Source organism: Paroedura picta, chromosome 10 (assembly GCF_049243985.1).
Source record: "Paroedura picta isolate Pp20150507F chromosome 10, Ppicta_v3.0, whole genome shotgun sequence".
Taxonomy (NCBI): Eukaryota; Metazoa; Chordata; class Lepidosauria; order Squamata; family Gekkonidae; genus Paroedura; species Paroedura picta.
In genome coordinates, this window is record NC_135378.1 from 31624509 (window position 1) to 31638843 (window position 14335).

Sequence of the window (14335 nt, forward strand, 5' to 3'; positions counted from 1 at the left end):
GACAACTGTGAGATCAAATAAATTAGCATGTACATCAAGGGGAATGATGCCTCTCCCATACAGAATTTCTAAAAATAAAGCTCTAATATTGTGAACCTCCATCCTGAGGGTAAGCAGCCAAGCAGTTTACTAGTGCGGAATTACATACAAATATAAAATGAAAATACAAGGGTTAAAAGTATTAGGTGTAACCAGTTATAGATAAAAGGTTATTTAAAGGTTTGGAATATCTGCTTTCTTATGACCCAAATCTCAGCACAGACTTTGGCCACTTTAGAGGTGTTTAGAGGTACTAGGTCAATCGCCAAGGAGATATGTATAGGATTCACCAGGTCTTCCTGGATATAACAGAGGTTGTGATACGTGGAAGAAATATCCTTGTAAAATAGACAGTATAATAATACAAACTGACAGTATACTTCATCAATATCAATAGAATTTATTGACATTCGCTTTTTGGAATCTGAGTTCAATTGTCAGGGATGATTTTGTATAATTTACCTCAGATCAAATGAGCAAGCTGCTTTCACTAACTTTCCAGGTTTTCTGGGCAGAACCTGTGGGAGAACATAATACACAATAGGAACATATATCCATGGACACATATATCTATGGAACATATATCTATGGACTCATCTGGTTCAGCTGCCCTGGATCAAGGCTTTCGTGTACATAGATCTTTTCAGGTTGGCAAATGTGTCTCCCCTTCAAATGTAAATTGTGTTCACCATGGAGAGACTGTGGCATGATTAAAAAATAAAAATGATATCAGATTGCAGTCAATTATGGCTTGTACTTGCCCTGAAAATATTTTGCAATACTAGGTTTACATGGCAGATGATAATCACAGCTTTCTAATTTGGACATAACAGTTGTGCCTAAGCTGAAATTATAGGCAGGGCCATTTTAACAGCTTTATAGGCCCCCAGGCAAAACAGTGCACTGAGGCCCTACCTACGTAACCATTGAGGAATAAAAATGTAAATTACTGATGAAATTAAACTTATATTTATTGGTACTTCCAACAAAACCAGTGTTTAAACATTGCATCCTACCATTTTCTCTTCTTATATAAACAGCTTGTCCATCCACATATCACAGACTATCAGTACATACATAGATTAGCACGGGGCCTGAGGCTCATGGGGTCCCCCAGCAGCTGCCCTGTATGCCCCTGTGTTAAGACAGCCCTGATCATAAGGGGAATCGAGGGGCACAGTCTCCTTGGAAATGTGCCAACCTTTCTTTGTGAATTTCCAGCATTCATTAAAAATTAAATTTAAATCTGTTCCCGGTTGCCTTGTGGAGATATAAGGAAAACGAATTTTAGCTAATTACCTTGCAAGGGTTGAAAGAGAAAGAACTACTACAAGGTAGCATGTGAGATAGTTCCTGTCATGACTCAGTTCAATCACTTTAAATATAAATGCAAAACTAAAAATTGAAATGTTTCTCCAAGGTCCCTCTCCCAGAAAATGAATGGTGACCCTCCCTATGGTTCAGATTGGATTGCCACAAGCCTGGGAAGTGAGCTCCCAGTGGGAAAGCTGAAACATATGCCGAATTAAAAGCCCTTGCAGATACAATTCAGTCCTGTATCTATGATTCAGGTGTTTTCAACCAGGGTTTCGTGAAACCCTGGGGTTTCTTGACAGCCCTGGAAAGGTTTCCTGAATGGGTGGGAGTTAATTAATTTTAATATATAAATATTTTAATTTGTGAAACTTTTATCGGGTGATATGACTGTATATGGTCATGTTGACATGCCCGCTCCCTCCCAAAATGGGCAATGATGGGTCTGGAGGGGATGGGAAGGGGAGGAGCTTTGGGTGGGCATGTATACAGCTATGCTTCCCAACCATATTCTGCATGATGCGCCACTACTGGGGTTTCTCAAAGCCTGAAGATTGTTTAAGAGGTCTCTCAATTATTTAAAAAATTGAAAAAGTCTGCTATGATTAAATCACTAAATCTTGAATAACTGAAAGTATGCCCTATTACAGATTTGTATTGTGTATGTGTGTGCATTTATGTACTTGGAAGGATCTGAAGTTCATATTGGTTGGGGTTTCATACATACTTCTATAAAGAATTTAAGAACATGATTGGGAACAAGGTGAGCTTCTAATTTGTTCACATTAAGTATCAATGAAGATTTCACTAGCAAAACGTGAAATGTGATTCACAAGAATTGAGTTCCATGCTATATTTTTAGGATCAGACCAAATTACACTCCTGCATAATGAATGTTTTTGTTATATTGTGAAATGCCTTGCTATTTTAAAATATACACTTGCCAGATAAGGTCATTGTACATGGCTGAGTAAAAGCCTTCTAAGTTATCTGCAACCTCAATTGTTCCCTTTTGAGTTTCTGAATACAGAGCTAAATATCAGTTTACCACTGTTAGGGAATGCTTTTGTAGCAAGTTCCATTTTGCACAAGAGCTGTACTGCAGTTAGTGTTGGAAACAATCAATATGCAAATGTTTCAATACTGATTTTGAAATGGAATAGCTCAAAAGAAAGAAAAAAGGAGGCCTCCATACATTTTCCTCCCTACCAAAATGACAGTAAATAACAGCATACCCGCTGATATCTTCATTCATGCTTATTTAATTTATTTTGTCTTAAATTTTTGCCTGACCAGTTCAGAAAGGATTATCGCATTTCATAAAAATTAATTAAAATTGAGCAACAGCATTCAGAGGAAAAAGCTATTCACTATTGTAAAAGCACTATTTCAAACAATTTTACAGTGCTACAAATTCTTTTCTGTAGGGAGGCTGGGATCTAAAGAGCTACTTCAGATGATACCTTTAAGGTCATCTAAGAGTTTTCTTTGTTAACTGCTAGAGCTGCTGTAGACTAGAGAAAGGTCCATGATTTATTACTATTACCTGAGAGTGAAATCTTCAGTGAGGTTATATCCTTCTGAACTCATTGAAGTCAAGGCTTAGAAGAACTTTGTTTTTGTATATGACTATAGCAGCAAGACGGTTATATGCTCAAAAATGGAAATGTTTGAGAAAAGACATCTGTGTTTGTTGCTAACTGGAAACCTCTTATAGACTTTATATGAACAAAAATAAAATGATGCTGTATAGTTTTGAAAATTAATGGTGGTGGAATATGAGCATTTAGAAAAAAGACGGGGGTTATTCCTTTTATATAATCACTAGATATAAAGCCCATTGTATATTGAAATACAATGGGCGCCAGCATGGGTGCCACTGGCCCTGGTAGCCTTGGAGGCCTCCTGGCAGCGCCCTCTGGCACGCCGGCCCCACCACCTCCCCCCGAGGGCTCAGCTTCGGCGCAGTAAAAGGAGCAGTCCCTGCTTCTTTCATGGTGCTGAAGCCTTTCCCCTCCTCCCCCGCCAATGTCCCAGCTTCTGGGCGGCGAAAAGAGCAGGCCCTGCTTCTTTTGTGGTGGCAAAGCCTTTCCTGCACCCCCATTTCCCCCGAGTTCCCGGCTTCAGCGCGGCGAAAGGAGCAGGCCCGCCGCGTGTTCAATGCGGCAGGCGTGCTCCTTTCACCACGGTGAAGCCTTTCTGGCACCCCCCTTCCTCCCGAGTGCTGGGAAAGGAGCAGGGGCTGCTCCTTTCCCAGCGGCGAAGCCTCTTCCCCCAGCCCCCTCACCTCTGAGCCCAGGATGGACCAAGGGGCCAATCAGGAGCCGCACGCTGCGCGGCTTCTGATTGGCCTCTTGTCCCCGGAGTGACACTCGGAGGGGCCAATCGGGAGCCGCGAAGCGGTTCCCAATTGGCCCCTTCGAGTTTTTATCCCGGACTCACCCCGCCCCTTTCTCCTCCTACAATTCCCTTACTCAGTTATTTTTACCGCTTTCGCAGAGCAGCTTACAGATAGCTGATTATATAAGTAATAATAATCATTATTAGTTACATTTATAGCCCGCCTTCCTTCTAAGACACAAGATAGGTTACATAAAAATATATATAATCCCATACAATTCCATAAAACCCCCTAAAACAGCATTAACTTCCAAAGTACCAGGAAGGCAAGGTCCCTTCTACCTCCTGATTTATGTTTGTCATAGATAGATAAAAAACAGAAGCCTTTTCCTTGTATTTCTCTTAATGTATATTTTCTTTTTTTCCTTTTTCTCCAGTATCTTTTATGTTTTTAAATTGGCAGTAAAAAGGTTTTGTTGTTGTTAAATACAAATTAGTGAGTGTAGAAGGGTATAACTCTGTTTGTACAGTAAATGCATTGCCTTGCAGGGGGATATTGACCGCCTAATGAGGACACTGACAACCATAATTTTGGCATAAAATATTTGGCCACAGCCTTTATTCAACATTGAGCGTGGCAAGCATGGGAAGAGAATCATGCCATCTTGTGGTTACCCTACCACAAGGAAGCCCACCACAGCCTGCCCCTCAACGGGTTGCCTTGGCTATCCAGCCCCAAAACCCGGACATAATGGCAGGTTGAAACAGGGGGGGAGGCACCATGGAGTGACCCCTCTGGGCACCAGCCTCTGTTGGGTTCTCCTGCCCCCCGGAAATGCTAGCCTTCAATCAGGCTCTGCATCCACACAGCCCTTTAAGGGGCCCCCCAAATCTAGGGGAGGACAGCGCACAAGCTTGGCCTCCGCAAAATTGATCCTTCCCAAGCTCCACTTCCACAGGCTGTGACAATTAATCAATAACATAACCCAACATCTAACAAAAAGTCAAACAATTCATAAACAGGGAGGGAGGGTGGGTTTTGCGTCTTCGGGCGCCCTGAAGGGGGGAAAGAGGCCAAAGAATATCAGGCCATCCGTTTAACTGACGCCCAGTTCAGCCACACCCCCTGTTGCCATGCCAACACACATACTGCTCAGAGAATGCCAGGGCTGGGCAATCTCTCCAACCAGCCAGGTCCCTGTCGGCGTTCCTCCCCCGCAGCAGCAATGGCCCCCTTAGATAAGTCTTGGGGGCTTTTTCTGAGCCTAACTGAGGCCACATTGTTGTGTTATGTGGTTATTTAATTTCTTTACAATAATAAAAACACAGTTAAAAACAAAACCCTTCCTCCCACTCACTTAAATATCCTCCATCAGGACTAACCAGGCTGGATTGATCTAAAACTGCGGGAGGGGGCAGGGAGAAGGCGGGAGGCCTGTATAGTTTTCAGAAAGCCATGGATTCAGCCATTTTTCAGGCCCTATGGAACTTTGACAGCTCTGTTGGGGTCCAGATTTCAGCTGGCAACTCATTCCACCAGGTTGGAGCCAGGGTGAAAAAGCCCTTGGCTCCAGTCAAGACTATGTGAATAACTTTAGGACCAGAAATGACCAACAAATTGGTGTGAGCACAGTGCAGTGTTCTCTAGGGTGCTTATTGGAAAGGTGGTCCCTCAGGTATGCAGGGCCCAGACCACATATTTGGGGGATGACCTTTTAAGAGCACAAGCCTACAACCTCTTTTGACAAGTAGAATTAGTTGTTTTGGATCCTGATCTAACAACGGCAGTACATGCCTGCCTATGCACCGGAAGCCATGGAAAATGACTAAAATCCTTTATGGGAAATGCTCAAGTATTTATAATGTGTGTAATAATAGTTCTGTATATTCAAAGGTAATGTTTAATATTTATATAATATTATTGAACATAAACGTAATCTTTAATAAACTGTAACATTAGGAGGCAACGGTGAGGGTTTTTTTTTTACTTCTTTGAGGAAAATAGAACAGAACGCACAGCCTGCCAAGCCATGGAGCAGATGCCTGGTTACTGTTGCCAAGGAAGTGTTTTTCGTTGTTGTTGTGGAGGTTTTCCATAGGTCTCTCTATATGATCTATATGATACATAAAATTTTTAAATGTGTCACTTCTCATTAGTCATGTTTATGATTGATCAGCAAATAATTTAATTAAGGCCTTATTTAGAACCAATGCAATGAGTTTCGGAGACACGTTGAGTTTCAGCTGGTTGAGGGGTTGGGTTGATGATTTACTGCTTGTCTTCTGTCTGTATGTATGGACTGGTAATTCCCATGTTATTGTATGTGAGTCAATATCCATGCACATGAAAGCTTATACCTTGAATAAAACTTAGTTGGTCTTAAAGCTGCCACTGGACTCAAAACTTTACTCTGCTGCTTCTGGCCAACATGTCACCCAAATCTACCTCTACAGTTGTTCCAGTAGTGATAGAAGTGTTCCTGAATAGCAGGTGTCCAGTGAAGCATGCGTGTCATCCTTTTAAAATACCCAGTTCTTGATTAAACATTTTCATGTTTGGCTCTTATTCCATGTAGGTCTTGTCCTATGGCTAATTTAAATGAGACTGCCAGAGTATAAATACCTTTAAGGGAGAAGGGTAGCTACAGAAGACACGGTAAATATACAAGACACCATTCCCCTCATACTAGCAGTATTGTTGAATGACAGAAGTGAAATGAAAAGTTAAAACACACACACACACAATTTAACTTGTGTTTCCTCCCCTCTACCACCAATTGCTGCAAAAGTACACCTGCTTTAACAAGTTAACAATTCAATGCAATGTATCACTCTGTGTACAATACATGCATATGCTTAGTTTTTCTTCTGGAACTGCACACTGAAATGTTGCATTAATTTCCATCGCTCATTTTGGAAAAAGCCACAACTGAAGCACTCTTGCTGATGGAGCTAACACTGCCAATGGAGCACTTTTCACCACAGGAGGAAGCAGAAATCCATTTGATGTGTGAAGAGCTTTTGTTTCCCAGCCCGTTAAGAAGGAGCCTCCCTGGGCTATGCTTGGTGCTGGCAGGCAATGATTAATTTTCTCTTCCTCCCTGCAGGGGGTAGTTCAGGTTCGCGTTACACCTAGGGATCTTTTTAACTACTCTTTTATAAATGCACACTTGCAAACAACACACACAATTTGCAAGCATTAATGAAAGGAAAGTTGTGTTCAGCCAGATTTCCTTTTTTGCTTCCCAATTCTCTTCCTTGCTGCCTACTACAGTTTTTACCAGCAGAAAAACTGGCTGGGCCCAACCCACATTTTTCTTGTTCTCTGTTCCATGGAGCTTAACAGTGTAGTCTTAGATTCAGGTGAGACCTGGTGATCCCCCAGAATTACACCTCACCTCCAGACTACAGAGATCAGTTTCCCCAGAGAAAAGGGATGCTTTGGAGAATTGACTTTGTGGCATTGTAGCCCACTGAAGTTCCTGTCCTGTTCAGGCTCCTTCCCCAAATCTCCACAAGTTTCCCAACCTGGATCTGACATGCTGACTCCCCCCATCCCCCACCAGTGACCAGGGGGGACCTGGCAACCTTAAACCTAGGGTGTTCACATTTCTAAGCCAAGGGCAGTACCTGAGCAATTTGACACACTCCCTGGAGCAATGAGCTGAACGTGGCCTAAATGTCTTGCATCAGACTTGTTCAGCAGCCACACTGAGGTGTGCACCCTTCAGGCTGGAAAACCATAGACAGAAACTTGATGGTGTGTGATGACAGCTTCCAAAAGGGGTCAGTGTCCGCAGGGGGAGGGATGTGAAATGACTGAAGTGCTGCCTCTTAGTTACAGCATGTTCTTTGTTGCCAGGGTACTGTTCTTCTCTTGACATCTCAGCCAGTTAGAAAAGCATGGCAGTAGTTTAAGGAGAGACACTCGGAGAACTAAGCGGGGTATTGTCTAACTGTTGACAATAACTGAGGGCCAATCTAGGGGCCATTCCGCACCGGGATCCATGTAGCAAATTGTTTGCTGAACGAAAAATCGCCATTTTAAATAGTGGAATTCTCCATTATGCATACCTGTGTTTGTAGAGGAATCCAGTTGCGTTTCTATCGTTTCCCACAGGGTTCCGGTCTCGGCAAAAATCGCTAGAAAGGGAGCGCTATTGCTGAGCTGTGTCCCGCCCCTGGCCATCAAGCAGCCAATGGGCGGCCGTTAGCATGCTCCCAAACAGCCCCTTTCCCTTTAAGGAAGGTTTTAAAAAACACACACACACACACACACGTTGCAACGAATATGCATTGATTCGTTGCAACGGAGAGACCCATCCAACTAGCAGGTGATGTTTGAGCTGCCGTTTCATCGTTGCCACGCTCCCCCCCCCCTCACGGGCACGATTTTCGGCCAAAAACAGTGTGAAAAATAAAGTGAAAATAAACCAGCAAACGGGCCTCGGTGATGCTTGTGCTTGGTGACTTTAAACAGAAGGACTGCAGCCGGGGAAGCCTCACTGGGTAAACGAAGGCTTGCCGGTGCGTTGATCTCCGCTCGCTCGGAGAAAAAAAAATGGCGATCGCTTCACCGGAAGATCAGAGGAGAGAGCCAGGGGGAGGGACTTTGTAGAAACCGCAACAATGGTAACGCACAGAACTTTCCCGCTAGTGTTGCAGATTGGTTGCAGGAGTGTAGCGCTTTCCGGAGGGTGAATCCACTTTTGGGGATTTCCCTGAAAGCGCTACAACGAAGCGCTTTTTGCGGATCGGTTTCAGGAGTGTTGCAGATTGTCAACGACGTTCTTCATAACTGCAAAACTGTAGCGATTTCAATTAGTAACCATTGTGCTATTTTGGATGAATGCGGAACGGCCCTAGCTGTTAGTGGGTTGTTTCTCAGTCCCTTCAACCCTTCTTGCATTCCTTGCAGGCGTGCAGCAACTGCAGGGAATGTCATTTTAAAGATTAGAGGGAGCCCTTTTCCATTTGAATCCCTGGTGCTAGGGGAAAAGGGGCTTCTCCGTCACCCATACTGGTTTGAGAAATTGACCCTCCCACCCCACCCCCCAACAGGGAGTTAAAGACACAACAAAGTTATGTACGTAACTTTGGAGTAGCATGCATTCATAGGTTGCCAGGTCACTCCACCCCTCTCATCCCACGACCACTGTTGGGGAATGGGGGCAAGGTTGCCAGATCCAAGTCAGGAAACCCTTGGAGATCTGAGAATGGAGCCTGGCAAGGACACAGTGGGGTACGATGCCATACAGTCCACCCTCCAAAGCATCCATTTTCTCCTGGGAAGCGACCTCAATAGTTTGGGGATGAATTGTCATTCCAGGGAATCCCCAGGTCCCACCAGGAGGCTGGCATCCCTACATGTTCCGGATATGCAGGACCTTTTCCAAGGCCATTTCAGCTTCTTAAAATGTTATGGGCGGGAAGGGTAGGGGCCCCTCTTCTCCCCATGCCACAGTTCCAAGTGGAAAAGGGCTCCTTCTGATATTATATTGCCTGCTGCTGCTGCTGCTGTGGGACAACAGGTAATGTGAGCTGAGCTGGTCAACCTCGACATGAATTGCCAAAACATGTCCTCTGATCCTGAGGGTTAACTTGTCAGCCTTATTGCTTAGCAGTGTGGCCCATAGTAGTAGCCAACAGTAGGGCACTCCCTACTTAGCTGAGATATTTTAAGATGCCACAGAATTGACCAAGTGGTTCCGTATATGCATTTGTACACAAGATTTGAAAGTGCCACTATGATTTATATCTTTTACTCATACAAACCAAGGAAGTTTCTCTTTTGACAAGAATTCCCAATCTTGAAGAATTTTTTTTTAATGTAAAGTTTCTATTAAGTGTATTTCAGAACAAAGCTTCTACCTTCGCAAAGAACCTCCCAGAAATCTTAAAATATGTTTTGTGTAACAAAGCAAGTAAGCATGTGCTTGTATCCTTCACTTTGATTGCAAGACTAAGGGGATGAACAGTTAGGACTAAAGTACATATTGGTGACTCTTTCTGCATGGTGTTTTTCTGGTCAGTTTCAGGAGAATGGTATTGAATTTGTAATTATTTTTGGTAGATCTGTTTGTATCTACCCTTTGTCCTTCCAAGGTCGTCATAGTGAATACAGGTTTACAGAGGCAAAAAATTTTAAAAATCCAGCTTTTGCTTATATTTCATGGAAAATAAGTGGAATTGCATATCTCCCCCCCCCCCCCAAAAGCCTTTTGTCCCAGTACTAAGATTACCAGCCGGGGGGGGGGGGGGCTAGAGCTCTTGCAGAATAACATCTGTCTCCAGATGACAGAAATCAGTTCACTTGGAGAACATGACTGGAATGGGTGGAATCTGGGGGTTACCCTCCCCTGGCTCTACGTTTAGATCTCCAGGAATCTCCCAAACTGAGGCAAGCAATCCTAAAACAGCACCTATAACTTTAAGAAACAAACAGCATTTGTGGCTGCTGCTAGGCAACCACATCCAACTGAGGCTTCATAGAACTTCCCAATATATAGGATTTCTTGTTCATAGCTTTCTTTTCATATGCATCCGTTACCTCTTTTAACCATGGAGCACACAGAAATAATTCATGCTTATTTAGTACATGTATACGAATCTATATGAAACTTGAGTAATCAACTTCTTCTGTATAACATCAGGCTGTGCCATTAGCTGATGTCCCAGGGCATATCACAGGTGGTGGTGGTGAGAAGAATGAATCTTGAGGACGTCCAAAGTATTGATGTAGCCTGTCCAAAGTTTCCACCCTTGAGAAATACAGGAATTTATCTTATTGATGACCTGAAGACCTGTTATGGGGATTATAGGTTCTGACAGGTGGGACTGTAAGGAGGGGAATTGGGTGAAATTCAGTGAAAAAACTGGAGGGGTGTGTGTGTCCAATCCATATATTTCTTATGTCAATATTCCAAGCACTTACGCTGCTGTTTACTGATAGCGTAGGACAGGGGTGGCTGAAATGTGGATCTTCAGATGTCAGCAGACTACAATTCCCATGACCCCCTGCCAGGATTATGTTCATGGGACTTGTAGTCCATGGACATCTGGAGAGCCACAGTTTGGTCACCACTGGCATAGGGGGTAAGTGCAGGAGGAGAGGCCCAGGTTGGGTTGCTAACTCTGGGTTGGGAAATTCCTGGAGATTTCGTGGGTAGAGATATGGAGAAAGGAAAAAGCTCAGAAGGAGTGTGAGGACACAGTGTCTACCCTCTGAAGATGTATTTCCTCCAAACCATTTTAGACCTACCATTAGCTGCTCCTGCACATTATCTCCTGTACATGCTCCTGTACATTATCTTCTCATTAAAGATTGGCAGGTTATATTTTATTGCCTCAAGCAGCCATTATATTTTAATGTTAACAAAGCTTTCCTTACGAAAACGCAAAGTAATGAACACCGCCCTGAGCCATATGGGAGGGTGATATATAAATTAAATAAATAATAAATAACAGTAACAGTAGGGATGGGCCCAAGCCAGGACATGAACCAAATTTTCACACAAAAATGTCCTGGTTCATACTTCCGGAGCCAAGATTTAAGGGAGGTGCCTCCCACAAACATTCCACAAACCTTTGTCCAGTTTTGGGGTTTGGCTGGCAGTGATTTTAGAAGATGTACTTCTAAGCAGGGGGAAGAGAACTGGCCCAGGATAGTCCATTTTGGGAAGGGGGGGGTTCAATTTAGGAACACCCCAAATTGATCCAGAATTTTCCAATCTGTGCTCATGCCTAGTCAATATCACCAGCAATATGCAATGTTTAAAATGGTTTTAAAACGCTCAAACTCTCAATTACAGAGTAAAAGATTTCTGAAAAGCAAGTTTTTAATTCTTTTTCTAAACCAAATCATAATTCAGTCTCTCTACTTTTCTCCCCAATAGCTGGGTAAAAACAATCAGTTGGTGTACCAAAGGGGTCTGTGCAACCATCTGATATTCTGGAAGAGCCTCATTGAAAATACATCAAGAAGATCCAAGTCTAGAAAGGTAAGGGATATATTGTAAATGAAAAATCCATGAATTATCTTTGGGTGGCAAGTAATTTCTGAAACACTGTTAAGTAGGGACTGTAAAGCTGAAGAAATTACTATTAATCATGTGCATTTAAGCTCTGTCATCTCCTGGCAGCACTCCTGGCAAACTCTGTCTGTAAAGAGTTTCCTGAGAGCTGTACATACACTGTTAGATCCATGAGTTCAGAGTTGAGGACACCAGGAGTTCATCTCAGCTCTTTATTGTGACCCCAGCTGTAAGGTACAGAGGACCAAAACTGAACTGAGAATCCCACACAAACCCACAGCTTACATTCATGAATGAAGAAAAAGATCTTCCCACCGGTGCACATTATTGGTCAGTTTCACTTTAAACTGACTGGATCCGGAAGGTGGGATCTGACCTCACGCTGGCCAGTCATGAACTTGAGATTATGATCCTGCCTTGGACCTCAAGCTCAGTTTTAGGCAGGTCAACAGACACAACATCTACTGTATTGTAAGTTAAACTAGGGATTGGTAGCCTATCACATAAGGCAAACAATGGCAGATTAGACTGTTTTGCTTGGCATGCAAGGCTGGTTCTCGGCCCAAGGGGCCAAGGTGAGTACCAGAGGCTGTGTTAGTACTGCTGGGCTTAACTTAATGCCATTGAGCTTGGTCAAGTTTAGCCTTGGTCTCGTGCTCGCTTGATTTGTCTGCCACATGCCAAATGATTTTTTCATCTGCAGATCAACAAGACTACCCACTCCTGGGGTTGTAAGCCTCCAGGTGGGGCCTGAATATGGTTGTGAGGTCTCTCAGAGGGTGCACTTAGCAGGAGAAGGGATTGCAAATTAATGTGGTGTGCCTATATCACCCGGAAGCGATGAAGGCATGTTGGGGACATTGGGAGGGGTGTGTGCCCAAAAACCAGAGTAACACCATCTAATGACATGCCATGCCTACAGCACTTCCAGGTCACAAAGACATGCCACATTAATCTACAGTGTTCTTTTCTTTGAGAGGGGGTTAATTGGGCAGGGAGATGTGTGGCCCCTGAAAATGGGGGACTTCTGTCCAGATCGTGGGGTCTGACAACCCTAGGCCTGGAATCTCCTGCTATTACAACTGATCTCCAGACTGCAAGGATCAGTTCCACTGGAGAAAATGGCTGTTTTGGAGGCTTGGACTCTATGGCATTGCTGAAACCTCTCTCCAGGCACCAGCCACAAAATTTCAAGTTATTTCTCAACCCATAGTGGCTACCCTCCCCACTCTTTAGACAGACCAACTTTTGAGAGGCACTATATAAGTAGAGTGGGGAAGGAGCTCACCTGAATTTATTTTATGGCTGTTTAAATATATTCTTCTCCCAATATTAGGTAAACTGATATCAAAATTTGAGATTATACAAGTAAATTCACAAGCAGGACTATGGTTGGCGTTTGGGCATGGGGGTTAGGATGAAATTTGTTGGTTGCAGGAGAAGCGAGAGATCTTGGGGTAGACAGGAGGAGAGAAAAAAGGGATCAGGCTTGGAATGGACTCAGCATAATGTCTAATGTGTCTTCCATTGAGGCTGTACCATCTCATTTCACTTGGGGTATTGTTTGGTTAGAAAGTGCCTCCTCATAAGTACAGAAGTTCACATGAAAAGCATATACATTCAGGAGATGAGTAAGTCTTCTCCCTTACTCATGGTTATTATTTGATGCAGTTTGTATGGGAGGGTTACTTTTAAGAAAACAGATATCCTCTGTGACATTTAAGGAGAAATGCTCTCACGGCATAAAAGTAAAATTACACACATTGAAGTGAATGCATAAATAAAATATCTGGCAGGATGCCAATGTTGCATCCTTCACAATGAGAAACATAGAATTTTACTGACTTGGGCTTTGCAGAAAGGTTACCCAAGGCCCACCCTTGTCTAAAGAAACCAATCCTATGCTAATTGAATTACATTTACACCCTGATTTAATTATATTTGTACTCTCAATAAAATTGCAAGCTAAAATGTTTCATTTTTGTTTGAAGTAATATGATTTTCTTCTTCTTCTACATGGAAGGAAAATCTTTTCAGATCTATGGGATCAGTGGGCTAGATTTGTTGAACTCATATAGTGTGGGGTTGCTCCTTCAGATATGTTGTGTATTCAGATACTCAGCATTGCTTACTACAGAGCATATTATGAACCTGGAGTTGAGTGCAGAAGGATATCCTACTAACTCAAAGTCTCCATGATAATTAGTGCACATATTTTATGACCTCATTTCTTCTCATCACCACAAAACCCATTCTACACTGCAACGTTAAATGAAAGGAAAGAAATAGTGCACTAAGTAAGTTTTTTTTCCAAACAAATAGCTGTGTCCTTGTGTCTCTACTCCCTATTTTTTGTTATGCTGATGATATTCATTGGAGCCATTAATTATTTGATACGCTAAGCCAGCCTGAGGGTTTGATGGCCTATTTAATGCTGCTCTCTCTCTTAGACACATGTTTTTCAGTCTACTCAAATCTCTCAAATCTGCTTTTCCATTTTCCTTTTCTATTAATTGCTGATCATTTCTGGTTCCTTTTTCCTCTAGTTCTATTTTTGATTGCTCCTCCAGAGATTTTCCCCCACCCCTTCCAGACATTCTGCCTTTTGT

General features: G+C 43.0%; 1 protein-coding gene across 4 annotated transcripts in view; it reads left to right on the plus strand.

Annotated features, from left to right (window-relative positions):
* Positions 1-14335, plus strand: part of CRACD (capping protein inhibiting regulator of actin dynamics) — a 152282-nt gene that overhangs the window by 50298 nt on the left and 87649 nt on the right. For 3 of the 4 annotated variants that reach the window (XM_077302036.1, XM_077302033.1, XM_077302034.1), the window contains exon 2: positions 11589-11693. The gene's annotated coding sequence lies outside the window, so the exon portion shown is untranslated. Of the gene's footprint in view, positions 1-10505; positions 10525-11588; positions 11694-14335 lie in introns of those variants that run through there. The other variant, XM_077302035.1, reaches the window with a different exon arrangement.